The sequence below is a fragment of the Sorex fumeus genome, unplaced genomic scaffold (genome assembly GCF_029834395.1).
Source record: "Sorex fumeus unplaced genomic scaffold, SorFum_2.1 ptg000039l, whole genome shotgun sequence".
Taxonomy (NCBI): Eukaryota; Metazoa; Chordata; class Mammalia; order Eulipotyphla; family Soricidae; genus Sorex; species Sorex fumeus.
The window spans coordinates 5482030-5508317 of record NW_026606096.1 but is presented as its reverse complement, the minus strand read 5'-3'; the positions used below and the strand labels follow the sequence as shown (position 1 = coordinate 5508317).

General features: G+C 39.6%; 1 pseudogene; it reads left to right on the top strand.

Moving 5' to 3' along the window:
* Positions 1 to 26112, top strand: part of LOC130028086 (ubiquitin-40S ribosomal protein S27a-like) — a 53904-nt pseudogene extending 27792 nt beyond the window's left edge.
* The last annotated feature ends 176 nt before the right edge of the window (positions 26113 to 26288 follow it).

Below are 26288 nucleotides of genomic sequence, written 5' to 3'. Positions count from 1 at the left end.
CCAAATATTTGTTGCTGAATCACTATACCTCACATACATTCAAGGATGTAACAATTTTTTAATTACATTACAGTGATTTACAAAATTATTCATTGTTGGGTTTTAGATACATAGTGTTCCAGCACTAATCCCACCACTGGTTGACTTCCCTTCACTAACTTTCCCAGGTTCCCTCCCATAATTTCCATCATCCAGTTTGCTCTCTGAACAGGCACATTTTTGGTGTTCAGTTGTTAAAGTTTTCATCATTTGAGTATTGACTCTGTGGTTTGGATATTTGTCCCATCATTCCATAACACCCACAATATACCTGAGTCCCTTTGACCATAGACCCCCAACGCTTCTCATCTGTCTCTTCTCCGTCTCCCCTCAAAGCTAGTTTTTTGTTTCTCCTCACTATTCTTTGGGACTAAGGGTGATCTAGGCTTCCTTCCCTTAGATCATTGCATTTCCTCATTCAGTTATTCTAACTACCACAATTAAGTGAAATCATCTTGTGTTTATTCTTTTCCTTCTGACTTACTTTATTTAACATGGTATCTTCCAGTTCCAACCAGTTTTCAATGAATTTCACGATTCCATCATTTCTTACAGCTGTGTAGTATTCCATTGTGTACACCACATCTTCTTCATGGATACTACATCTTCATGATCTTCTTACCTGTATTTGGACATGTAGATTGATTGCAAGTATTGGTGATTGTACTGTGTGCTGCAAAGAATAACATTGTGCATATGTCCTTTTGAATGAACATTCATCTGTCCTGGCAGTAAATACCTAGAAGTGAAATTGCTGCTTCATATGGCAACTCAGTCATGAGTTCACTGATAATACTCCATACAGTTTTCCATAGACAATGGACTAGAATACAACCCCACCAGATGTTGATGAGAGTTTCTTTTTCATCACATCCCCATCCACAGAGATTTTTCCCTGTATTTTTGATATGTGCTATTCTCACTTACATAAGATGATATTTTATTGTTGTTTTGATTTGGATTTCTCTAATAAGTTAGGATTAGAATATTTTTATGAACCTGTTGGGCATCCATTGGTCATCCTCAGAGAAGTATGAAGTATCTGTTAATTTTCTTTCCCCATTTTGGGGGGCTAATAGTTTTTTTTATCTTTGTGTTTTATAGACCCTGGATATAAACACTTTATCTGATGTATTGAGTGTGAATATCTTCTCCCACTCACTTAGCTGTTATTTAGTGTTATCTCTTGTTTCATTTTTCATATGGAGACTTTTAAATTTGATATAGTTGCATTTGTTTAGCTTTGATTCTGTAGCCTTTGCCAATGGTATCGTATCATTGAAGACTCACTTCAGGTTTAGATCTTGAAGAGTTCTGCCTATATTTTTCTCAATTTACTTTATAGATTTGGATCTGATATCAAAGTTTTTGATTCAATTCCAGTTGACTGTTGTGTAAAGTATTTCTTGGGGATATTTAAGTCTCTCAACATGAGAGAATTTACTCCATTTCATGATCTCAGCTCCTTTGTCAAAAATTAACTGACCAAATATATGGGAGACACTCTATTCTGACCCATTGGTCAGAGAATCTATCTTTGTTTCAAAACCACATTGTTTTGATCATTATAGCTTTATAGTGATATATAAACTCTATAGCTTCAAGTTTAGGTAATGAGATGCCTCTCAGTTTCTTATTTTTCAGTATAGTCTTAGCTATCCAGGCTCTTTTATGATTTCACACAAACTTTATATTTGATTGTTCTAAGACCTTGAAGAATGTTTTATGAATTTGGATAGGGATTGCATTGAATCTGATAGTAGTTCAGGTAAGATGGTCATTTTGACAATATTGATTTTTCTGATCCACAAGCATGGAATATTTTTCCTAAGGTCATCTTGGATTTCTTTCTAAAGTGTATTGCAGTTTTCATGGTATAGATTTCTTACCTTTTTTATTAAGTTGATTCTTAGGTACTTGATGTTTCAGAACACAATTTTAAATGGATATCTAGTTTAATCTTGCTTTCCACTGATTTATTTTTTGTATGTAGGGAATACAACCAATTTTTGTATGTTCACTTTAGCTGGCCACTTGGTTTGTATTGGTTTGTACTAGGCTGTATTGGATTATTGTTTCTAGGAGCTTTTGTGTGGACTCCAGGATTTTCAATGTATATCATCATGTCATCCACAGATAGAGATCATTTGATGGCCTCTTTTCTGTTTGGATCCCTTTGATTTCCTTTTCTTGCCTGGTTGATGTTGCTATATCTTCTGATACAATATTGAGTAAGAGTGGAAACAGTAGACAAGCTTGGTTTTTGCCTGATTTCAGCAAGAATGCTTCCAATAACATTGGCATGTGCTTTTTATAGATAGCCATTACTAACATGAGGAAGGTTCCTTTCACCCCTATTTTATTGAGGCTTTTCATCATGAATGGGTGTTAGATCTTGTCTAAAGTTTCATCTCCATCAATTGAAATAATCATATGCTTTTAATCTTTTCTTTTGTTGATGTGGTGTATTATGTTAATCGATTTGCATATATTGAACCATACTGTGTCCCTAGGATGAATCCAACTTGATCATGGTGTATAATATTTTTTATTGTTGTTCTGTTGAATTTTTTATTTGATGTTCTAAGATTTTGTTGAGGATTTTTGCATCAATGTTCATCAAGGAGATTGGTCTGAAATTTTTTTTTTTGTAGTATCTCTGTGGGCTGGAGCAATAGCACAGCGGCAGGGCATTTGCCTTGCACGCAGCCAACATGGCCGACCCGAGTTCGATTCCTCCGCCCCTCTCGGAGAGCCCGGCAAGCTATCGAGAGTATCTCGCCTGCACTGCAGAGCCTGGCAAGCTCCCCGTGACATATTCGATATGCTAGACACAGTAACAACAAAGTCTCCAATGGAGACGTTACTGGGCCCGCTCGAGCAAATCGACTATCAATGGGAGGGCCTTTACTTTTTACTTTAGTATCTCTGTGAGCTTGGGGTATCAGTGTAATGTTAGCTTGATAGAAGGTGTTAGGAAGCATTACTGTTTCTTTGATATTCTGGAAGAGCTTAAGGATTAACAGCAGAAAGTCTCTGAAGGGTTGATAAAACTCATCTGTAAACTCATCTGGTTCGGGACTTTTATTCTTGGGGAGATTAATTATTTTTTCACTTTTCTAACTTGTGATTGGCCTGTTCAGACTTTTTATATCTTCCTCACTCAGTTTTGGGAGATTATGTTTCTAAGAATCTTTGCATTTCTTCAAGTTTCTCCAGCTTATCAGAGAAGAGTTATTCATAATAAGTTCTTATGATATTTTGAATTTCTGTTATAATTCTGCTGCCTTTGAGTTCTGTTGTAATTTCTTCCCTTTTGTTTCTGATCCAATTTATTTGAGTGGTTTCTCCCTTTTCCCTTGTCAGTCTAGACAATGGTTTGTCTATCTTATTTATTTTCCTGAAGAACCATGTCCTAGTTTAATTGATTCTTTGTGATGCTTTCTTGGTTTCTATATTGTTGATTTTTGCTCTGCCATTTATTATTTTCTTCTACTAGACTTAGGATTCACTTGTTCTTGATTCTCTAGACATTTAAAATGTTAATTTAGGTTCTTGATTTTATCTTTTCTTCTTGCCTGTGTAGGTCTGTATTGCTATGAGTTTCCCCTAAGTATTGCATTTGCTGTGTCTTATAGATTTTGGTAACCTACTTCATTATAATTTGTCTAAAGAAATCTTTTATTCTTCTTTGATTTCCTCTTTTTTCCAGCTGTTATTAAGTAGCGTGTTGTCCAGCATCCAGGTGTTAGAGTTTCTCCACTTTTTTAATGGTTAATTTCTGCTTCGTGGCTTTTTGAGTTGATAGGATGTCTGGTATGATTCTTTTTTGGTGAAGTTATGTTAATTAGACTTATGTCCTAATGTGTGATTTATCTTGGATGACAGTGACAGTGATCCTGGAGAATGTTCTGTTTGCACTGGAGAAGAATGTATGTTTGGCTTTTGAGGATGTAAGGCCCTGTATAAATTCATTAGTCCCAGTTCTTCTAGTCCCTCATTTAGGGATGTTGTGCCTTTACTGATATACTATCTTATGGATCTATCCAGTGGTGACAGTGGCATGTTGAAGTCTCCCACTACCATTATGTTTCCAACCATGCATTTGTGAGCAAGAACCTTACAAACTTAGTAGACCCAACACTTGATGCATATAAGTTGACTAAGTTAGTACTTCTTGATCGACTGTTCCCTTGATAAATACATACTGACCATCTCTACCTTTTATTAATTTATTTAGATTAAATGAAATTTTGTCTGATATAAATATTTTTTTAATTTTCCATTAGCCTGTATAAATGTTTTCCATCCTTTTACTCTGAATCTCCATCATTTAATTTTAGATGTGTTCACATTAAGTATCCAAATAGAAGAATTTTGTTTCCTGATGCAACCTGCCACTCTGCCTTTTTATGTGAGAGTTTAGTCCATTGACATTCAGGGATATTGATCTCTTGATCACCTGACATCCCATTACTCATCAATTTGCATGAGTGGGTGCCAGTAATGTCTCCATTTGTCCCTGTCGCATGCTAGTGTAGCCCAATGGCGTCTCCTCATTCTAGGAACATGAAGAGCCTCAAACCGATCATTCAGGGTCTGACGAAGAAGTCTGACCATCTTGTAGGAGGGCAGCCACGTGATCTTTTGATGCCCAGTGGAATTCAATTGGTACAGGCTCTAATCCAGTAGTCATCTCCAAATCTCATTACGTGTTCAGCCCATCTGATTTTTGACACCTTGGCAAACGACACAGTGTCCTTGATTCTTGATCATTGACAGAGGTCGGAACTCCAGATTCTTTCTCTCATTTGAGTGAAGCATGATATTCCAAGCATAGCTCTTTCGATTCCTCTTTGGGAGACCTGAATAGCGTTCTCATCCTGTTTTCATAGGGCCCAGGTCTCTGAGGTGTATGTTAATGCAGGAAGAACAGTGGACTCGAAGAGATGTGCCCGAAGCTGAAGGTTCTTCGTCTTCTTAGATATTTCTCAATGCTCTTGAAGGCGTTCCAAGCCGCTCTCTTCCTCCTGCACAACTCAGGTGCCAGGTCATTCATTATGTTGACTTCTTAACCTAGGTACACATAACTAGGTCAAGAAGGGATATTATTGATATAAATGGCTGTGTTGTGTAGGGTTGTGCCTTCTATAATTGGTTATTTTTTTTTACATAAGTGTTTTTTCTGGGATGGTTTGGTTATCAAAAATGTCTCTAGGTCTTGTTTGTCTGAGAATGTATTTATCTCATCCATCTAAATGAGAGCTTGGTTGGGTAGTGGACCTTAGATTGAACTTTCTTTGATTTTTCAGTGACTTGAATAAGTCATTTTCTTCTTTTTTCACCTCTACTGTTTCATATGGGAGATCTGTTTTGATTATTATGTCATTTCCCTTATATTCAGGTTTTTCTTCTCTATAGCTACTTTAGGAAGTTTGTTCCTTTCTTTGGATTTTCCCATTTTGATTACTATGTGTCTTGGTGTTGTTCTGTTTGAGTCTATTTTCTTTTATTTGTTTCTTGTTTTTGTGCAGTTTCCTCCCTTCACAGATGGATAAGTTCTCTGTTATAATGTCTCCTACAATTCATTCTTCCCCTTTACCTTTTTCTTCATCTGGTATTCCTATTGTTTTTTGGTATTTATTCATTCAGTACTAGGCATCTTGTTCCATTCTTGTGCTTCTCTTCTTCTTTTCCAATTTCATATCAATGCTAGCATGAATATTGTATTCAAATTCATCTAGACAATTTCTCCCCCCTGTGAAATTCTGCTACTGTGGCTTGCTGGTGTGTTCAATTCCATTTATATGGCTTGTTCCTTAAATTCCATTTGTATGGAATCTCTCGCCCTCTGGAAAAGCTGTTCTTGGAGCTGGTTGAATTTACTATGTAGTTATTGCTTAATTTCCCTGGCAAATACATGTATAATTTCGGTGTCAGTGAAGTGAGTGTTGATTTTAGGTCCTCAGAGACCAGGATCAAGCATTTTGATTCTCTTGACGCTTGCCTGGGTTTCTGTCACCATCTCTGATGGCAGCTTTGTTCCTTAGTTCCTTAGTTCCATTTACCTATTCTTAGAATTTCGTATGAGTTAATGGTGGAGGTTTAGATTCTATTACTTGAGAACTGATCTGTTGAGTTGTTTATACCTGAAGGCTACTAATAATAACTTTACTGTTCAGGTTATTTTCCTTACCATGTTGCATTATTTGAGTTTGCCTAGAAAATTGTCAAGTTGTTAGTGGGTTGAGTTAACTGTGATTTAAGGCTGTGTATTGTCTGGGAAATAGATGTCATATCCTTCTTGCCTCCAATATAACAGATATACATAGCAGTGTTTTTACACTGATGCACTAGAATCCACGCAGTTTTGGGTTTGGCGGATAGACAGATGCAGGATACGAATGGTGGGGTCTCCAAGCTGGCTGACATGTAGTTGCATGGGGTTCAGGGTGGGGAGAATCTGATGGATGGATTATATTTTACCTTTTTTACTTACAGAAAAAAAATAAGTTACATATACTACCGGCCACTCATACATTCTTTGTGGAGAAACTCCTTTCAAGTTTCTCAAATTGTCCTCACAATGTCCTGCATAGCAAAACAACCCTTTCCAAGCTCAGGAGAGCTCCACTGCCACATTTTATTTGTCTCTTTCAGCAGGGTTGTGCCCTAATCCTATCTGAGTTTGGTTTTGGTTTCCATTTTTATTTTGACATTATGGAATCACAGAAAGTTTCAGAAATTGCACAGAGGGAAGAAATCCTTTTGGTTATTTCTCAGGATTTTCCCCAAATAACTAAAGGCAGGGGCCACTACAGCAGGTAAGGTGTTTGCCTTGTATGTGGTTGACCGGTTCTGGTTTCACCTTTAGTACCCAGTATGATCCCCAAAGCCTGCCAGCAGTGATCCTTGAGTGAAGAATCAGGATTAAGCACTGAGAACTGCTCAATGTGGCCTAAACATGTTCCAAGTAATAACTAAAGCATGATGTGTGTAATAGATGATAGATAAGTCAGGCATTGGAAGGGAGAGGGAAAGATAGATGACAAGGAATTGGGTTGGGTGATTTTTGAAGCTGCTGAGTCCAAAATATGCAGTATGGATGTAGATTTGAAACCAAGGAGGAGAGCAGTAGTTCAAATGAAGTCTATAGGAAGACCACTGGAGAATCCTCTCTTGCTTTGGGAGGCTGATCTTTCTGTTCTATTTTGGTCTTCAACTGATTGAATGAGGCCTGCCCACTATATGGAGGGCAGTATGCTCACTCAGTGCTCATCCACTTCAATGTAAATGTCATCCAAAAGCACTCTCTAAGGTGATACATAAAATTAACCAACACAGTTGGCAGTTGTCATGAGTTCTAGTTATATTCCAGGCATCATTCCTTAGCATTATCAGATTTCACCTTGAAGGCCCTCTGTGAACAGCCAGGACAGCTAAGATAGTTCCCAGTACCACAGAGTACAATCAAAAATGCATTTTTACATCATTGGACCTTAGTATTGAACTACCAGCCAATTGGCTGTATACAATTAATAATGGTCTCTGGAGTCCCTAAGCAGAGCATGGGAGGCCTTGCTCCTGAAAGAACATTGACCATCATAGACCATTTACATAGCCAAAGTATAAAATCAAGCCAGGAAATAGATCCATGACTAACCCTGACTGTAATTTTCAGTCATGACTTTCTAAACTTCAGAGTTTCAGTGAAAATCAAGTTGAGGTTGTCCCTAGATGGGTGGGAACCAAGTGAACTGGTTCCTACTCCCATTCACTGGGGATAGAATTGTTGATCTTTTATGTCTGACACCTACATAGTTGCACTTGAAGGAAAGACTATGTTGCTGAATCTATTTAGATTCCATTTCTCTAGTCTATATTTAGGCCATTCTTTTTTAGATACCATTTTCCAACATTTACTCCAGATCTGCTACTTATTCCTGCCTTCCTGCCTTCTATTTCAATCTCTAGGGCTGGAGCGATAGCACAGCAGGTAGGGCATTCGCCTTACAAGCGGCCAACATGGCCGACCCGAGTTCGATTCCTCCGCCCCTCTCGGAGAGCCCGGCAAGCTACCGAGAGTATTTGATATGCCAGACACAGTAACAACCAAGTCTCCAATGGAGACGTTACTGGGCCCGCTCGAGCAAATCGACGATCAGCGGGAGGGCCTTTACTTTACTTTTATTTCAATCACTGGCTTTCAAGTCCTTGATACCTGTCTCTGTCTTACTGTATCTGAATCTTTGGCCTCCAGGGTTTTCCCTTTCCCATGTTATCTTACACAAGATCTTTCCATTCCCTTACTTATGCACAGAAAGCCCATTTTCTATTTTTTTCTATGATAACCCTTCATAAATTCTCTTCTTTATCAAAATAACATATTCAAAAAATCTTTCCAACAAGCACCATATATGCTTATGTAAAAACATCTTAACAATTGTGGGGTATTCTGATAAACCATTTTCAGTCTTTGATTAAGTGGGTTAACTTACAAGAACTAAGAATATTTGAATGTTGTACAAATAGGCATTATAAAACTTCCTACTTGAAAGAGTTTTTAAATCATGTTTTCTTTTCAGTATTGCTTGCTTTCCTCATTTAGGGTAATTTGATAAAGTCGACAACTAGTTTTAATTAAATTATTGAATACCTTAAAGCTTTAAATATCTTTACATTTCTAATTATTTGAAGTAAAAGTCAAGCTAAAAACTCAGGCTTCCCTAAATAGCACGAGGCCTTTGTTTTTCTTGCCTCTCCTTTTATACTCCTCATTACTTTAATCTTAGTTTGTCTTTTTTTTTCAAAATCAATTTATTAGCAGACTGAAAACAAATTATTGAGACCTTTCTACTTGTTTTCACTGTTCATTATTAGTTATTTTTTAGTATGTCCCTATTCCCTCCACTCTTCTATTATTGATTCCAGTGATCTGTGACAAGCAAAGAGGATTGGGACTGACTACAGAGTTTGGGGTCTCAGGAGTCAATGAATTTATATTAACTTCATTATTTTAGCATTTTTGGAAATGGTTTAAAGGCAGGGGGTGCCTAGATTATCCTTGGCACCAGAGAATAGAGAGGAGAGGAAAAGAAATTGAGTGGCCAGAGGAAGAAGAGAAAGATGAGAAGCAACAAGGGGCAGAAGTCAAGGGGATTCTGGTACATCTGTGGTGTCAAAAAATAATAGAGCTAAATATCCAAACCGCAGAGTCAACAACACTGAAATAATGAGACCTAGACTTTAAAACCCAAACTTAAAAAGGTGTTTTTCAAGATATCAGGGTGAGGGAGGAGTAGGAGAGGGAACCTGGGAACACTTGTGGAGGGAAATTGAGACTGCGGTGGGATCAGTGCTGGAAAACTGTGTGTCTAAAACCCATCTATAAATAACTTTGTAAATTACAGCGCTTTAATACATTTAAATTAAATTAAAATGATCTTCTATTGAATTTAGAATATTGCAGGGAAGTTTTTTGTGTACCTTGATAAACATTCAAACATTCTTATATACCTCATGAAGCTTGTCTCTAAAAGTCTTATTACATTTGTCACTGTAAGATTACTCCTTTCTTAAAAAGGTTTTTGGCCACACCTGGAGGTTTTCAGGGCTAAGTCCTACCTCTGGACCCAGGAATCACTCCTGACAGTGCTCAGGGGAATCACATGGAATCTTGGGAATCAAACCTGGGTCAGCCACATGCAAGGCAAACTCCCTACCTGCTGTAGTAACACTCCTGCCCCAAGATAAATTCTTTTTATCTGGTTTGCTACTTCTGTTTCTCCCTTCTATAAATCACTTATTTGGTCTCAAAGTCTTAAAATTAACTTCCATTTTATTACTTTCACTCATTTGTTTAGTTGATGCGCCTTATATAAGTGAAATAATACAGCTCTTGTTTTTACCCACCTTACCTCTGACCTACTTTACTAAGCTTCACCAAGCTTCTGTGTTCATTTGTGATGTTGAAAATGTCAGAATTCAAATTTTCTGTAGTTGAGTAGTATTCTAATCTGTATATAGAGCGTATATTCTTTATCCATTCATCTGGTAATGGGCACGTAAGTTATTTCCATATCTTGGCTGTTATAAATGATACTGAAGTAAGGGGATATATATATATATATATATATATATATATATATATATATATATTTGAATTAGAGTTTTTACATTATTTAGGTAAATAATCTGAATTGGAATCCTCCATAATATAGAATTTCTGCTTTTTATCTTTAAGGAATCTCCATCCTCTTTTTCATAATGGCTACACCAATTTATAGTTCTAACAACTGTAGACAGGGGTTTCCTTCTGGGAAGGAAACCTTTAAAGCACTAATTTTTCATATTTTCATGGGAGGTATGGTTTCCCAAAGTAGTTCTCAGAGGTCTAGCAGTTACTCTTAGGACTTCTCAGCCAATTAGATTGGCTGTTTAATGTTAGAGCCCAAAGATGGCTTATGGCTTTTCATACCCTGCTGTGTTTGGCACCACAAGTGCCACAACAGCAGTCCTCAGGGGCTTCTAGAGCTACCCTCACTGAGGCTCATGAGATTGTTTGGTGCCAGGAATCCAATCTAGGTATCTACAGCACTTTTCTCATGTTTTATTGATAAAATCCATTCTCACAGGTTTGATATGAAATTTCATTGTGATTTTGATTTTCAAGGTTGTAAAAAGATTGTAAACAGTTCTTTATATATCTATTGGCCATCCAAATGTCTCTGAAAAAGTGTCTGTGCAGATCCTCTGCCCAGTTTTTAATTGGGTTGTTCATTTTGCTATTGAATTTTATGAGTACTTTCATATATTTTGTATATAACGGATTGTTTAATATATAATTCATAATGCTTTTACCATTCAGTAAGATGGGTTTTAATTTTAAAAAATTGTAGCTTTAGTAACATAGTTATAATAGTGTTAATACACTTGATTTCAGTGTATAAAGCTACTGCATCTTTAGTACCACATAGTACCCAAGACCCTGTACCACAGTTCGATGTCAATTCTAACACACTTCTTCCTTCCTGTTCATCCACATTCTCCACTGCTCAGTAATCTCAGCTTTGTAATTGAAGTCAAGGATGTTTTTGTTCCTCTATATATCATGATGAGTGATCACTTGTATCACTTGTCATCCCTTTGATCATCGATTTGCTAGAGCAGTCGCCAGTAACATCTCCATTTGTCCCTGTCGCGTGCTAGTGTAGCCTAATGGCTTCTGCTCACTCCAGGAACACAAGAGCCTCGAACCATTTGTTCAGGGTTTTGACAAAGAAGTCTAACCATTTCTCGTAGGCGGGTGGCCACGTGTTCTTTTGCCGTCCCGTGGAATCCAGTCGGTAAAAGCTCTAGTTCATCGTTCATCTCTAAATCACATTACATTTCCGGCCCATCTGATTTTTGACGCCTTGGCAAACAAGACAGCGTCCCTGATTCTTGATCGTCAACAGGGGTCAGAACTCCGGATTCCTTCTCTCACTTGAGTGAAACATGATATTCCAAGCATAGCTCTTTCAATTCCTCTTTGGGAGACCCGAATAACATTCTCATCTTGTTTCATAGGGCCCAGGTCTCTGAGGCATATGTCAGTGCAGGAAGAACAATGGAGTCGAAAATATGTGCCCAGAGCTGGAGGTTCTTTGTCCTCTTAACCACTTATTCAATGTTTTTGAAGGTGTTCCACACTGTTCTCTTCTTCCTGCGCAGTTCAGGTGCCAGGTCATTTGTCATGTTGAGTTCTCGACCCAGGTACATATAAATGCTGCATTCAGAGATGTTCGTTCTGTTGAGAGCAAATGGCATGTCAGGAAGTAGTCTGTTTCTCATGAACATTGTCTTCATGAGATTCAACTGTAGTCTGATCTTTCCATACTCACGGACGAAGTCGGCCAACATTTGTGCCTCTTGGCTAATGTTTGGTGTTATTAGAATGATGTCATCATCGAAGCAGAGGTGGTGTAGTTGCCAATCACCTATCTTCATTCCCATTTCTTCCCATTCCAGTTGTCACATGATGTTCTCGAGGGTGGCACTGAAGAGTTTCAGTGAAATGGTATAACCCTGCCAATCCCCTCTCTTTACGTCGAGATGATCACTTCCTTGTAGAATGGTGAGATTCTGGTGGTGAATCCATAATACAGCTCACAGGGGATCCTGATATATTGAGTTTGAACGCCCTATTTGGCTGGAGCATCGATGACCACTTCAGTCTCAACAGAATCAAATGCCTTCTTTATCACAATCATAATCACAAATCATCCTGTTATTCGTTGATTGCCTCGAGCAGGCCCCAGTAAAGTCTCCTTCATCCTAGCCCTGAGATTATATTCAAGGCTCTTTAGGAGAATGAGACCCATCATTGTTACTGGTATTTGGCATATTGGGTACGCCACGGGGAGTTTGCCAGACTCTGCCGTGTGGGCAGGCTACATTCGGTAGCCTGTCAGATTGTCTAAAGTAGGAATGAGATAATAAGATGTCATAATAGGATGTCCCGGTGAGGACAGTCAGGTGCGGGGGCAGGAGACTGCACTGTTCTCTTCCGGGAGCTGGTTTTTATAGTCTCTGAGTCTTGGCCATTGATGGGATTACACGGCGCCAGGGGGCCAGTTGGTGGGTGTGATCCCCGCCTACTGGAATTTGGAGGATCTGGGTGGAGGATGCTCGGCCCAAATCCGAGTAGGCTTGGAGGTCTCGGCCCCGGAACCCGCGTGACTTTGTCCCTCTGCCAGTACCTTCATGTGTGCAGAGAGTGGTCTCAGCATGGTGGTGGCTGGTCTTGGAGGTCTTTGCTGCCGGAGCCCTGGTCAGGGCGGGGAGGAAAGCTCAACCCGCTCCCCTCCAAGGGGCCCCAGTGAGGACAGTCAGGCGCGGGGGCAGGAGTCTCCTGTCTTCTTTAAATCAATGAATATTAGGTAGAAGGGCGTCTTGAACTCTTGCAACACTTCAATAAGCTTGGTCACCTTGTGGATATGGTCGATCTGCTGAATCCTTTTCAGAAACCAGCTTGCTCGCATGGTTGTCCTTCATCTAGTGTTCTGCCAATCCTATTCAGGATGACTTAAGTGAATAACTTGTAGATGACAGACAAAAGGCAGATTGGGCAATAGTTGCTGATGTCTTGGATGTATCTATTCTTGTACAGCGGGATGGTCCTGCTGGTTTTCCATTGGGACGGAACCTGGCAGACAGGTAGCGTGTGAAGAGCGGAGCCAGTGAATTGATGAATACTGGCAGCAGATTCTTCAGGTTTTCAGCTCTGACCTTGTCTGGAGAGGATGCTGTACGCTTCTTTACCAATGAAATGGCATGTTGGATTTCAGAAGGGAGAATGCTGGAAACGACATATCCATCCTGAGGAATTTGGTATATGGGCAGGTGGATGTGGCTATCGAAGAAATCCAAGTAGAAGTCATAGATAACTTTCTCCATTGCCCTTCTGGAAGATGTGATAGATCCATCAGGATGTTGGAGGGCAGTCATCTTAGTTGGCGAAGGACAGGTGGGCATTGTGAATACTTTTCCCGGGTTCTGCCACATCAGCCAACACTGCTGCTCTTCTTTCTTTGAGGTCTTCCTTTCTTGCTTCTCTGCTCAGCTTTGCGAGCTTGGATGTTTGCTTGCGATTGCCTGAGGCTCACACCAAACCACATTGGTGAATGAGCTCGAAAGATTCTGAAGACAGGCTTTTTTTTGTGGCTTTCTCTCTCTTGGCATTCCTTGCACAATTATGAAGGTGCAATTCTATTCTTTGCTGATATTGTCAACGACAGCATCTTCCCAAATTGCTGCAATAGTGCCAAAGAGTTCCCAGTTGGTGGTCATTCTGGGAGTTCTCTTCTTAAACTTTGCAGCCCTTTCTACCTGCTCCATGAAGTAGAATTTTGCAGAAAGGAGACAGTGGTCTGATCCCGTTTGAAATTTTGGGACAACAGGGACATCGATCAGGCAAAACCGTCCATTGAATACGATGTGATCTCTTTAAGGATGAAACAGCACTGACCATGCAAGTGGAAGCAAACATAAACAAATGGGACTACATCAAACTAAGAAGCTTCTGCACTTCAAAAGAAACAGTGACCAAAATACAGAAAGAGCCCACAGAATGGGAAAGAATATTTACCCAATACTCATCTGATATTAATATCCAGGATATACAAGACACTAGTAGAGCTGTACAAGAAAAACCCTCCAACCCCATAAAAAATGGGGAGAAGAAAAGAACAGAAGTTTCCTCAAAAAAGAAATACAAATGGCCAAAAGGCACAAGAGAAAATGCTCCACATCACTAGCCATCAAGGAGATGCAAATCAAAACAACAAAGAGATATCATCTCACATCATGAATACTGGCATACATTCAAAAGAACAAAAGCAAGCAGTGTTGGTGTGGATGTAGGGAAAAAAGGACACTCTTTCGCTGTTGGTGGGAATGCCCACTAGTCCAGCCTTTCTGGAAAACAATATGGACAGTCCTTCAAAAACTAGAAATCGAGATTCCATATGACCCTGCAATACCACTTATGGGAATATATCCTGAGGATGCAAAAAAGCACAGTAGAAATGGCATCTATACCTATATATGTTCATTGCAGCACTGTTCACAATAGCCAAAATCTGGAAAGGACCCAGGTGCCCTAGAACAGATGACTGGTTAAAGAAATTTTGGTACATCTACACAATAGAATACTATGCAGCTGTCAGGAGAGATGAGTCATGAACTTTGCTTAAAAATGGATAGACATGGAGAATATCATGCTAAGTGAAATGAGTCAGAAAGAGAGGAACAGACATGGAAGGACTGCACTCATTTGTGGAGTATAAAACAACATAACATGAGGCTGACACCTACGGATAGTAGATACATGGGACAGATATATTGCTCCATAGCTGCAAGTCGGCCTCATGCACAAAGGGGATAAGGCAGCTAGAATAGAGAAGGGATCACTAAGAAAATGATGGCTTGAGTAATCGTTCGGGATTGGAGATGTGTGCAGAAAGTAGATAAAGGAGTAATCATGATAACCTCTCAGGGTCTGTATTGCAAACCATAAGGCCCCAAAGTACAGAGAGATTATGGGGAATCATGTCTGCCATGGAGGCAGGGGGAGGGTGGGAAAGGAGGAGTATACTGGGGATATTGGTGGTGGGGAATGTGCACTGGTGGAGGGATGGGTGTTTGATCATTGTGTGATTGTAATCAAAACATGAAGGCTTGTATCTATCTCACGGTGATTCAATAAAATTTTTAAAAAAAAGAATATGATGTGATCAAGTTGGTTGTGGAACTCTCCACCGGGATACTCCCATGTTCAACGTTTAAATTTGGCCTTCTTGAACTGTGAAGGTCTTGGATGGTCTTGGCCAACATAATTAACTCAGACAGTCTCTCACCCTGTTCGTTCCATTCTATGACATGGGTTCCAAAGTGGAGTTCTTTGGGCGACCTTCCTGGTCCTAGCTTGGCATTAAAATCACCGACAATGACCTTGTAGAAGGTGTGGTCTTCTTTATAGAACTTCTCCAGCTCCATGTAGAACTTCTCAATTTCTTCTTCATCGTAGTTGGATGTTGGTGCGTAGGTGACAAAGATAGAAACTGTTGGCAATGAGTCACATCTATTCAAACGTAAGCGTCTGATTCAGGTTGCTAGGCATCCAAAAGAATCAATGCTCATGGCCAAGTTTGTGTTGACAAGGACACCAACACCACCTCTACCGTCACATGTTCCAAGGAACACTTCTTCTCCAGTGTTGAGAAAGGCATGATGTGATCGATGCCTTCTCATCTCAGTCAATCCAATGACATTGTACTTGGTCTTTTGTGCTTGCACCATCAGGTCCTCAATGGATGCTTCCAATGCCAGCGTACGTGCATTAAAAGTGCAGATAGCCATTTTAGTTCTTCTTTGTTTTGGCAGCCTAGTTCAGCCCTGAGATTTTAGCAGCTTCTCCTTGTTCGTCCTCAACGCTGTCATACTGGAGACTCTTCCAGGGTCTGGGGAACGAGGCCCACTTTTTGTTACTGTTTTTTGGCATATTGAATATACTCTGGGTAGTTGCCAGGCTCTGCCATGTGGGTGGCATGATGAGTGATATCATCCAGTATTTGTCTCTCCCCTTGACATATTTTGATTAACATGATGCTCTCCAGTTGCATCCAAGTTGCAGTGAATGGCATGATTTAGTCTTTTCTTATAGCTGAGTAATATTCCATTGTGAATATATAGGACAACTTTCTATATCCATTCATCATTGGACATTTGGATTATTTCAATATCCTGCCTGTTGTACTTAGTACTGCAAAGAACACAAATATGAAAATAGTTTTTGTCTTGTTTTTTGTGTCATACACATATTCCATATACATATGCATATACATATCGCTTATGTATTATTGCTTATGCACAGCAGAGCCTGGCAAGCTACCCTTTGCATATGGGATATGCCAAAGACAGTAACAATAATGGGTCTCATTCCCTGACCCTGAAAGAACTTCCAATATGGCAGCATTGGGAAGGACTAGTAAGGAGAGGCTGCTAAAATCTCAGGATTGGGACAAATGGAGACATTACTGGGACCTGTTCAAGCAAATTGATGAACAACAGGACAACAGTGATACGGTGATACAGTGATGGAATTTTTATTTCCATGAGAAACCTCAAATTACTTTACATAGAAGCTAAACCAGAAAACATCCCTACCAACAGTACATGAGGGTCTCCTTTTTCTCACATTCCTGTTAATAATGGTTGTTTCTATTATTTTTGATATATTACATTTTCTTAGATTTGAGATGATATTTCATTGTTATTTCGAGCTGCATTTCTATGAAAATAAGTGACACCACGTGCTAGGGGAAAAGGAAGCTCAGATAGAGAAGAGAGTACCAAATAAAGGGTGTTGTGAGGATCCTCGCAGGGTGGGAGAAGCATGCTGAAAGTAGTCTATAGACCAAACATGGTTGCCACTCAATGCCTCTCTTGCAAAACATAGTACCCAAAAGAAGAGAGAGAAAACAAGGGGGAATGCCCTGACACAGAGGCAGGGTGGGACGGAGGGGATGGGGGGTGGGAGGGATGCTGGGACCCGTGGTGGGGGAGGATGGGCACTGGTGGAGGGATGGGTACTTGATCATTGTATAACTGAAACCCAAGCACGAAAATTTATAAGTCTATAACTGTACCTCATGGTGTTTTCACTACTAAAAAATAAATAAATAATATATTTTAGGAAAAATCTAATAAACATTCTTGAAAAAATTAAAAAAAAAAGAAAATAAGTGACGCTACGCTTTTTCCTATGCCTACAGCTGTCAAAATGTCCATTACAGGGAAGCATCTGTTCTTCTATCCCTATTTTTAATTGGGTTATTGGTTTTTGTCGTAGTTAGATTTTTGAGTACTTTATATGGCTTTAATATCCGCACCTTATTTTATAAATGGTATGCAAATATATCCTCCCATTCAGTGAAGACTTTTCAAATTTTAGCCTGAGTTTCTTTTACCATGCAAAATCTTTTTGATTTGACGTATTCTCATTTGTTTATTTTTGTTTTCTTTGCCAATGGAGCTAAATCATTGAAAACACTTCTGAAGTTCATATCCTAGATTTTTTTGCCTGTGTTCTTTTCAGTGTATTTGTGAACTCTGGTCTAATCTTGAGAATTTTAATAGACTTTGAATTAATCTTTATGTATGGTATAAAATGAGGACCCAATTCCATTGTTAATGTATATGTCTCTCCAGTTTTGCCAGCAAAAATTATCGAAATTTTCCTTGCTCCACTTCACGAATACAGCTCATTTGTAGAATAACTGTTCATATATTCAAGGATTTGTCTCTGGACCCTTTTATTGGTCTGAGAATCTATCTTATTTCCAAAGCCACACAGTTTTAATTACTATAGTTTTATAATGTACAGTCAGAAAAAAAAAACACCTCCCATACTCTGTTTTTTCTGTGAACTTCTTGGAATATTTGAGAGATTCGTGGCCCCAAGGAAAGTTTTGTAATGTTTCTTCTAAGTCTTTGAAAAATGCCATCAGAATTTTGATGAAGTTTTTATAATGCTCTGAGTGCAACAATCAATTTGACAATATTAAGTCTTCCAACTCATGAACATAAAATATTTTCCCATTTCTTTGTATTCTTTTCTATTTCTCCTAGCAGTGACTCAAAGTTTGTTTTTAATCTATAAGTCTTCAAATCCTTTGCTGATTTCTCTGTATTTTATGTTTTAGGGCACTTTAAAGTTGTATTGTCTATTTTATTTCCTTAAGAAATCCAAACGGGTTGGATTCCTCCGCCCCTCTTTGAGAGCCTGGCAAGCTACTGAGAGTATCTCGCCTGCACAGCAAAGCCTGGCAAGCTACCTGTGATGTATTCAATATGCCAAACACAGTAACAACAAGTCTCAAAATGGAGACGTTACTGGGCCCGTTCGAGCAAATTGATGAACAATGGGAGGACAGTGTTTGTTTTTATATTGTTTATGAGAGTTTTTAGTGGAATCCTTAGGATATTACAGATCTTGTCGTCTTTTTCTACTTGGATCCTTAAGGATGAAGAGACAGTAAAGCAAGTGATGTGCTTCCTTTTTATGTGGCTGAGCCAGCTTTGATCCCAGAACCCTATGTGTTCCCTAAGCATCACCAGGAGTAATCGGTGAGTGAAGATCTAGAAGTAAGCTCTTAGCAACTGTAAGTGTGGTCCCAAGACAAAAACAAATAAACCAAGGCGAGGTGGGGAGGTTATTTAGATACCTTTGAGTTTTTCCTTTTTGCCTGATTTCTGTGCTGGGAAATTCCAAATTCAAATTGATTAACAAGGGAGCAAGTGGACATTATTGTCTTGTGCTTGATCTCAGGGGGAAGTCTTTACATTTTTCACTGTTGAGTATGATATTGGCTGTTTCATTTGTAATTACTGTATTGTATATTCCTTTTATACCATTTTTTTGAGAATTTTTATCATGAATAGGTGATGAAACTTGTAAAAAGCTTTTTCTGTTTCTACTGGTAAGTTAATATGGCTCTCATTGATCCTCCTGTTCATATGGTATATTCAATTAATTGATTTGAATAGATTGATTGACATCATTATAATGAATCCCATTTGTTCATAGTATATGATCCTCTTAATATGTTGGATTTAGCTCACTAAATTTGAGAACCTTTGCATGTTCATCAGATACATTGGTCTATAACTTTCTAACTTATTTTGTTATTAAGGCAATGTTGACTTCATGAAAGGTATTAGGAAAGATTCCCATTTTATTGGTATATACATGCAAATCATACATACAAATATTATTACATCCAATAACTGTACTTTTTAGATCCTTTATTTTTGTTTGAATAAGTTCTTTTATCATCTTTCCTAAACATTTGTTTCAGTTTATTTATTCTATTTTTCAATGGTTTCTCAGTTCAGTGAACACTGAGAGGATATTATTCTGAAGTTATCTTTAGGCAATTTAGAAAACTTTGACATAGTTAGAAGGAACTTTCTTGAGCTTCTGTCCCCATTTATTGATATGGCTAAATTACTTGTGCTTTTCATTAAACCTAGTACTTTGGGGAAGCTAGGAGTGGAGTCCTAGCTTCTAGCTGGCCTGTGTAACAATTTGGTGCTCCTGTTTGCAATATCTTGTTAGAATCTAAGATTTCACTGATTTCTAGAGGCCACAAAATGCCTTATGAGAATTTCTTAAATGTTAGCAAAAATCATTCTAGTGCCTGTAGCTCTGCGTTATGTGCACCTCTGGGATGTCTGCTATCTGCTACTGTCTTTGGGACTACATTTCCCATTTTTGGCCTTGGGAATTGATGCTCCCACCTGCAGACTGCAGTCAATTGCATAGTATCAGTACTGGGACTTCCAGTTCCTAGTCTTTTTTTAACCCAGCAGGTTCAAGTAAAAAACTGAACCTCTGTGAGGCCTCTAAACACATTTTCCTCTATCTTATGTTGGAATTTTGTCTGGTGCAATCCATACTGAGGAAGTTTCCTTTTGTTCTGAGCCACTGAGGGGGTACAAACTTGTCAGAGAGTACCACAGCTATAAGTCTATAGGATGGAGCCAAGACAATAATGCTGTTGGGTTGCTGCAAATCAAGGCTGTGGCTCTGTGAGGGTGGAGTCGAGGTTGAAAACAGTTGTCTTGGACTGTGCCAAGGCTTTAAGCCTGTTAGGCAGGATTGAGCCTGTGTCCACGTTGGGAAAAGGCTGTGACTCTGAGTATCAATTCAGGAGTGGCTGCTCCACAGTCTTAACCAAAGTGTGAACCTGCCCTATATTGGGTTTAGCAAGTCCTGAGATTCTTTTCTTACTTAGTGGGTTCCAGTAGAAGGCAAATTTTGATTTTATTTTTAAGAATTGTTGTTTTCAGCATCCCACTGTGAACTTGTTGAGTCAACTCTGTTAGGAAGGAATGAATGCTCCCAGCTTGAGCCAGGGGTGCCAGATATGGTGTTGGGCTCAAAAAAGATCCAAGTTTGGTTTTGACAGAGAAAATGCTGGTATAAAGTTGAAGTTCTGTAAAATTTTTGCATTCATTGCTCATCTTGCCTTAGGTTGGCATTTAATGTCCAGTACTATATTGCCAGTCCATCATCTCTTTTGGTCCCTGCTTCCCTCCCCTCACCCAAAGGAAGTATCTATTTTCTCTGAATTTTCCCACAGTTCTATCTTCCACAGAAATTCTCCCTGAGGTGATCACTGAATTCTCCAGTTAATTTTCTCAGTGAGACAACCATGGAGGATACTGTGTTCAGTTCTGTTTCTATGTTTTTGTGTGTGTTGCTGTTACAGACTTGCTCATAGAACTGTTCCTTTTGGTCGTCTTGGTCCTGCCCCCTACCTTTTCATTTTGTTGAGTATTGCTTCACTGTGCATAAGTTTGATTTGTCCTATTTGTTATTCTCTGGTTTTATTTCCCTTACTGTTGGAGTGCATCCCCCAAAACATAGCCAAAAGTCATTGTCAAGGAAGATATTGTCTATATTTTCCACGTGTATTATTTTTTCTATGCATTTGATGGGTTTAAGTCTCATATTTAAATCTTTTATTCATTACAAGTTAAAGTTTTGTGTTTGGTATTAAATATTGGCCTAGTTTTATTCTTTTGCATATAGTTTATCAATTTTCCCAACAACATATATTCAAAAGACCGCCTTCTGTCACTTTACTTTAGACAGACTGAATTAGAGATGTTCATTGGACACCCAAACACAGGCATCTGGAATTCCATTTTAGAAAGCACATTTTAATGCTCAATTAGACACAAGTATAGGAATCTGGACCTCCATTTTAGACATATTGAGCTTGAGATGCTCAGACTCCCAAATAGGAGAAAAGTTATTTATGAATCTGGAATTTGAGTGAAAGGTTTAGGCTGGGATGGACATTGGAAAGTTGTCAAGTTATAGGTGTTTAAAGATGAGTCTGCACAAAACAGGTCTAGTGACTGCAGTGTAGTGACTGAGAATGGATTATTTTTGTGCTTCCAAGACAGGGGGAGTAGGGTAACAGCAAAGGAGACTGACAAGGAACCACAGAGAGATAGAAAGTGAGCCAGACAATTGTGGTGTTATAGACAGCAAGGGAAAAATAATTGACACAAGGAAAGAGTGATCAGCTTTACCAAATGCGGCTGAAGGGCCAAGTAATTGAGAACTGAGAATTTACCACTGGATTTGGCAACATAGAGGTCATTGGTGTCTCAGATAAGAGCAGTTTCTGAGGAGTGATGGGACAAAAGCCTGATTGGAGTGGGTTTGCGAGAGCATTGAAAGAAATTTGAGACACAAGACAGGCCACTATTTTCAGTGCTTTTGCTGGAAAACGATAAAGAGAAAATGGGTGGTACTTCAACAGAAGTGAGGTCAGAGGAGTTTTCTTGGAAGAAATAACAAGCATGCTTATGCACAGTGTTAGTCTTCTACTGCATGTCACAAATTGCCATTAACTTACTCACTCACTGTCACCGTCCTCCTGTTGTTCATCGATTTGCTCGAGTGGGCCCAGTAACGTCTCCATTGGAGACTTTGTTGTTACTGTGTCTGGCATATGGAATACATCACGGGTAGCTTGCCAGGCTCTGCCGTGCAGGCGAGAAACTCTCGGTAGCTTGCAGGGCTCTCCGAGAGGGGCGGAGGAATCGAACTCAGGTCAGCCATGTTGGCTGCGTGCAAGGCAAATGTCCTACCGCTATGCTATCGTCACTGTAACATACATGAACTATACCAGTACTATTTCTTTTTTTTTCTTTTTGGGTCACACCTGGTGATGCACAGGGGTTACTCCTGGCTCTGCACTCAGGAGTTACTCCTGGCGGTGCTCAGGGGACCATATGGGATGCTGGGAATCGAACCCGAGTTGGTCGCGTGCAAGACAAATGCCCTACTCGCTGTGCTATCTCTCCAGCCCCATACCAGTACTATTTCACGCTTTCCATAAACTCTACAGTAGAGGAGGCATGCAAGAATTAGGTTCATTCTTTAGGATGGGCGCTTCCATGCTTACATTGTATTTGTCTGAGTCCCCTGCTTCTTTTCTCTCACTTTTGGGTCTCTCTCAGCTTCTAGGAACCATTCTTAGTTATTTGCCTTGTAGCTCTCTCACAATTACCTCTCATAACCTCTCAAAACCTGATGGCTCACTTCAACACCAGTAGGAAAACCTCCCTGCTTAGCAAAAGATAAAGTCTGTTTTAAAAGACTTACATCTGATTAGATCAGGTCCACTAAGAATGACCTCAAGTCAGCAGAAGTAGGAAATTTGATCAAGGCCCTTTGTGTCAGGTGTACAAATATGCTTTTATCCAGGACATCTTCTCCATAACCATGGTCATGTAAAATTCCTTAAAATCAAGTCACAGATTCTTCCTGTACTCAAAGAGTGGAAAATTACACAAAAAGAAATTCCCTGGTGTCATCCTAAGGTATTTTAAATGTTTTTATCTATGTTAATAGGTTCCCAGAAAGAAAAAAATGGTATAGGAGAAGAGGGGGAGAATTCTAGAATAATTTCCTCAAGTAGGTGAGAAGTAGCAAGGTGACATTGGACAGAGTGCAAGTTTTTTGCCAACACATGTCAGAATACAGGAAAGCTGACTGAGAAATCAGATGCTCCTCCCTATATGTGTGTAATGGTATAGCCCAGGGAAGACTTTTCCTCTTTCTACTTGAACATTCTCAGATAAGGAGCTGAGGCTCCAAGAAGAGTTGATGGAGGTTGATTTTAAAGTGTTTCTACTTAACTCATGGCTAATATATACTTATATATTTATTATAAAGCATTTGCATGTTTACTTTTAATTTGCAATTCATTCATTATCATATTATCATAAAAAGGATCTATAGTCAGTCTTGGCAGGAAAAATAGGTAGCCTAGAGCTCTATCTGGCAGTTGGATGAAAGTCTGGAACACAGCAGGTAAGGAACAAATGACTCACTTGAGACTTAACCAAAGGGAAAATCAAAAACCAAATCCAAATGTTCACTGAATGGAGATTGCTAGTTCAAGATTGAGAGGTGGGGAGGGGAGGATAAGGTCCCATTACTACCTGGTGTACTCAATTGTTGGGGGCCCATTTGTACAAGTGATTCTGACTCTTCAGACAGGAGGCTAATAGATATTTCATATTCCATATTTTCATTTGTGACTCATAAATTAGGGGCTTGTCCTGACTTATAAACTCCGTGTAACACCTGGAACACAATGCATTTCCCCCACAGAAATTTCCTAGGTAATTAGTTCTATGGAGCTTTGCCATTTGGCACATATCCTTCCTCTTTCCAGGTACTCCTGGGGATACTGTGATACTGAAAAGGCAGTCCTCCACATGGCTATCTGTAGAGCTTAAATGAGCAGAAAACACACAGAGTAGGAATATCAAGTGTTAGGTGCACTATCTGAATATAGAAGCATATTTCTGTGGCCAGCTCCAACTTAAAAACCAATTCATCTCACCCACAGCTATTGATGTTTCTTCATCCCGTTCCAAACCTGGGCAGAGACTGCTTCCTTAGCCAGACTCTTCATGTTCTAGTTTATCTAGAATTCCATGACTCCATTGATTTCTCTCCTTTTCATCTCTAGATCTATTTCAGGTTGAAAGCCCAGGCTTAGAAATCCTCTGGGAAATGGCATGTCTTCTCTCTGCTGCCACTGGCCTAGTCTCTCACGTAGCTGTTTTATGCTTTGTAGTTGGTCCAGGGATGGTGTTCAAGGGCTGCAGAGGATGTGAACCTAAACCCAGAGCATCACCACACTTGTCTCCCTGTGGGAAGTAAAATTTTACCTGTTTTACTAGTGGCTGTTGCTCTGTATCTCTTTGTCCATACCTTTCAGTCACTCTCAATGTCACCTTGGGTCCTCCAGGGAGTGTCACAGCTGGGAAGATCTTGTGTTCCCCTCACAGAAAGGTGTCCTCTCTAGACAGGGCTGTTCTTTTTGTAGGCCCCTACCATGGGATGGTAGAGTACGAAGGAAATGCTTTCAAGGACCCACAGCAGTATGGATGAGCAGAGCAGTTCAGGATAGAGTTCCAGAATAGAGAATTGACAGGATAGACGATGCACAGTTGCTGGAAGCTAACTGCAGCCCTACCCTTGAATATGAACATTTTCCATACCCAAATCTGAAATTTTCCATACCCAAATCTGAAGTTTTTTTTTGGACAAACTTGCAGGCTATCGAATGTAGCCTGCCCACAGGGCAGAGTCTGGCAAACTCCCCGTGGCGTACCAAATATGCCAAATACCAGTAACAATGATGGGTCTCATTCTCCTAAAGAGCCTTGAATATAATCTCAGGGCTAGGATGAAAGAGACGTTACTGGGGCCTGCTCGAGGCAATCGACGAATAACAGGATGATGAAATGAAATGAAATGAAATCTGAAATATGCTTCAAGTTTAAAAGTTCTGGAACCTAAAAGTTAATTGGAATTGATAAGGCTAGTAGGTATTTGGGGCCCTTCTGTGGAAACAGAGAGGTGAGTAAGGAGGATGCGCCCTGAGTCATTTCCCTCCACCTGAGTTAGGAACGTCACTATGTGATTCTTCTCCAAGGTTGGAGCTGACTCTGGATATCACCTGCCTTTCCAGCCTCATCTCTTGTTATGTCTTATGAATCTTGAATGTTCTAGACCCTATTAGCTAATTTATGTTACCTATCTACACTCTCAGGGGCCCCTTTCTCCACCAGCCAGGCGCTGTCAGTCTCCCTGACCCACCTGCCTGGCCTGTTGGACTTGTGAACTGTGGGTCTAAGTGCTTCTTACACAGTCCCCAAGCCCTAATAAAAAATTCTTTATCACCATAATCTTATCCTCTCTTCTGAACTGGAGAGACAGTACCCTAGGTAAGGTGCTGACTTTGCAGGTAGTGTGTTCCTGGTTCTATATCCCTAAGTACAGAAAAAGGGGTGAGCTCTGGAAACAGCTGAGTGTGTCCCAAAATTAAAAAGGGGGGGGGAAGTTGAGATTTAACCCCTTTCTTCTGTTCCCTCACTCTCAGATGCATATTTTGTGAAAAACCTTATAGGAAGTGGAGGTGGGGAAGGGGACCTTACAGGGAAGACTATCACTCTCCAGGTTGAATCCTCAGATAGGATAGAAAATGTAAAGGCCAAAATCCAGGATAATGGTTGAATCCTCAGATAGGATAGAAAATGTAAAGGCCAAAATCCAGGATAATGAAGGAATTCCTCCCCAAGATAGGCAAAAGATTGATCTTTTCTGGCCAGCAAATTGAAGAGAGGTGTACTTTGTCTGACTAAAATATCCAAAGAGATTCAGCTCTTGATCATGTTTTGAGATTTTTGGGGGTGCTAAGAAAAGGAAGAAATCTTACAACAAGAAGAAGAATAAGCATAAGAGAAAGAAGGTAAAACTGGCTCTCCTGAAATACTCCAAAATGGACGAGAATGGGAAATCAGTTGCCTCCACCAGGAATGCCCTTCAGATGAATGTGTTGCTGCAGTTTTTATGGCTAGTCACTTTGACGGCATTATTGTGGCAAATGTTGTCTGATCTATTGTTTCAACCAACCGGAAGACAAATAATTACCTGTAAAAGGCATGAACTCTTAAAAAAATAAATAAATAACACCATTAACTTCCTATCTCCTTGAAAGAATGCAAGGCTTTTTATCTTTGTTGCTGGAAAGGCCACATGTTCTGAGCAGAGTAATGCAGTGAATGGAGGCAGTACTGCATCACTACTGCTAGAGTATACTGAG